Raw genomic sequence first — 3,076 nt, 5'->3', positions numbered from 1 at the left:
GGTTGTGTTTCAGGTACTTTAGCAACCGTTTATGCAAACTCGTTCTCGTGCTCGCAAGAGGACCTTAGATACAGCTGAGGAGAAAGACGAAGTTCTTGATACACCGGAGAAGTTAGATTTTGAGGATTCGGATTCAGGAACTGAGCAGAAAGAACCAGTAAACATGGGAGATCGTATTGTTCAAGTTGATCCAGCTCTTATGGATTTTTCTCGGCCTAAAATTGATGACATTCAGTCAAGCATCCTTCATCCGGCTATTCAAGCTAACACCTTTGAAATCAAGCCGGGCACTATTCAGATGGTGCAGAATTCTGTTTCTTTTGGAAGAGCGGCAACTGAAGACCCCAACATGCACATAAGGAATTTTGTCGAGATCTGCAGTACTTTTAAGTATAATGGCGTGACTGATGAGGCTATCAAGTTGAGGCTTTTCCCATTCTCACTGAGGGATAAAGCTAAGGACTGGTTACATTCTGAACCAGCTGGGTCCATCACTACGTGGCAAGATCTTGCGCAAAAGTTTCTGGTGAAGTTTTATCCAATGGCAAAGACTGCTGTTATGAGGAGTGCTCTTACTCAGTTTGCGCAGCAACCTACAGAATCTATGTGCGAGGCTTGGGAATGCTACAAGGAAATGTTGAGAAAATGTCCACATCATGGAATGTCGGATTGGATGGTAATCACTGGTTTTTATAATGGTTTGGGGGCCCAATCTCGGCCCATGCTCGATGCAGCAGCTGGAGGAGCCTTATGGGCTAAAAGCTATACTGAGGCGTACAATCTTATTGAGACGATGGCTGCAAATGAGCATCAAAACCCAACTTAGAGGATGACAACAGGCAAGGTAGCAGGTATTCTGAAAGTTGATGCAGCCACCGCTATTGCAGCCCAGCTCCAAGCACTATCAATGAAGGTTGATTCTTTGGCTACGTATGGAGTTAATCAAATAACTATGGTTTGTGAGCTTTGTGCAGGTTCTCATGCTACGGATCAGTGTTCTCTTGTCAACGAATCTGTTCAGTATGTGAATAATTATCAGCGACAACAGCAGCCTGTGCCAGCGACCTATCATCCTAACAACAGAAATCATCCAAATTTCAGCTGGGGAAATAATCAGAATGCTATTCAGCCACCATATCAGCAAGGAGTGAGTAAACAGTTTAACCCACCTGGATTCCAGCAACCACAGCAGTATGCTACAAGGCAATCATATCCTCAACAGGGAAGTGCAACTGCACCTACTAGTGCTGACTTTGAGGAACTTAAGCTGTTGTGCAAGAGTCAGGCGGTTTCTATCAAGACCTTGGAAAATCAAATCGGTCAATTAGCCAATGCAGTGCTCAATCGTCAACCTGGCACTCTTCCCAGTGACACGGAAGTACCAGGCAGGAAGGAAGCCAAAGAGCAAGTCAAGGCTATTACCTTAAGGTCTGGAAAAGTAGCTGATGCTGAAAAGGCAAAAGAAGTCGAAGCTGAAGTTAGGGATGAAGAATCTAAGCAAAAGGAGAAAGCGGCAGAACCAAGGAAGACTATTGTTGAACACACTCTGCCTGAGGCTAATACAGGGGAGAAACAGCTCTATCCTCCACCACCTTTTCCTAAGAGATTGCAGCAACAAAAGCTGGATAGACAGTTCGGGAAGTTTCTGGAGGTGTTCAAGAAACTTCACATCAATATACCTTTCGCTGAGGCTCTGGAACAAATGCCTAGTTATGCGAAGTTTATGAAGACTATTCTTTCAAGGAAGGTGAAACTGGATGACCTTGAAACCGTTGCTCTCACGGAAGAATGCAGCGCGGTTCTACAACAAAAGTTACCACCAAAACTGAAAGATCCAGGAAGCTTCACCATTCCTTGCACCATTGGCAATCTAACTTTTGACAAGTGCCTTTGTGATTTGGGAGCAAGCATTAATCTGATGCCGTTGTCGATCTTTAAAAAGCTGGATCTGCCTGATCCAAAACCCACATACATGTCGCTACAATTGGCGGACCGTTCCATTACTTACCCAAGGGGCATAGTTGAGGATGTGCTCGTCAAGGTGGATAAGCTCTTCTTTCCTGCTGATTTTGTTATTCTGGATTTTGAGGAAGATAAGAAGATTCCCATAATCTTGGGGAGGCCTTTCTTGGCTACTGGCCGTACCTTGATAGATGTGCAAAAAAGGGAACTTACTATGCGGGTTCAAGATCAGGATGTGACCTTCAACGTATTCAAGGCAATGAAATTCCCTACAGAAGATGAGGAGTGCTTAAAAGTGGATGTGATTGATTCTGCGGTTACTGCGGAACTCGATCACATGCTAATGTCTGATGCATTGGAAAAGGCCTTAGTGGGGGATTTTGACAGCGATGATGAAGATAGCAACGAGCAATTACAATATCTGAACGCTTCTCCATGGAAGCGAAAGCTCGATATACCATTTGAATCTCTTGGTACTTCTGACCTTAAGAATGCTGAAGGGAAGCTCAAACCATCAATAGAGGAAGCACCTACCTTGGAGCTTAAACCATTACCTGAACACTTGAGGTATGCCTTTTTAGGTGATTCATCTACGTTACCTGTTATTATTTCAGCTGACCTTTCAGGTAGTGAGGAAAACAAGCTCTTAAGGATTTTGAGAGAATTCAAATCGACTATAGGATGGACCATATCAGACATCAAGGGGATAAGTCCTTCATATTGTATGCATAAAATTCTGTTAGAGGAAGGTAGTAAGCCAACTGTGGAACAGCAGCGAAGACTGAACCCGATCATGAAGGAGGTGGTGAAGAAAGAAATTCTGAAATGGCTAGATGCAGGCATCATTTATCCTATTTCTGACAGCTCGTGGGTGAGCCCCGTGCAATGTGTACCTAAGAAAGGATGTATCACTGTGGTCGCAAATGAAAAGAATGAGCTCATCCCTACTCGAACAGTTACAGGATGGAGAGTATGCATGGATTATAGAAAATTGAACAAAGCCACAAGAAAGGATCACTTCCCTCTCCCATTCATTGATCAAATGCTTGACAGATTGGTGGGACATGAGTATTTTTGTCTTCTGGATGGTTATTCCGGGTATAATCAGATTTGT

General features: G+C 43.7%; 1 non-coding gene across 1 annotated transcript; it reads right to left on the bottom strand.

Moving 5' to 3' along the window:
- Window positions 1-556: 556 nt before the first annotated feature.
- Window positions 557-663, bottom strand: LOC141669563 (small nucleolar RNA R71). The gene has a single exon (XR_012553838.1). It is a non-coding gene; the product is annotated as a small nucleolar RNA R71 (small nucleolar RNA).
- Window positions 664-3,076: the final 2,413 nt, after the last annotated feature.

The sequence above is a fragment of the Apium graveolens genome, chromosome 6, assembly GCF_009905375.1.
Source record: "Apium graveolens cultivar Ventura chromosome 6, ASM990537v1, whole genome shotgun sequence".
NCBI lineage: Eukaryota > Viridiplantae > Streptophyta > Magnoliopsida > Apiales > Apiaceae > Apium > Apium graveolens.
The sequence above is the reverse complement of the archived record's forward strand: the minus strand, read 5'-3'. Positions and strand labels throughout refer to the sequence as shown.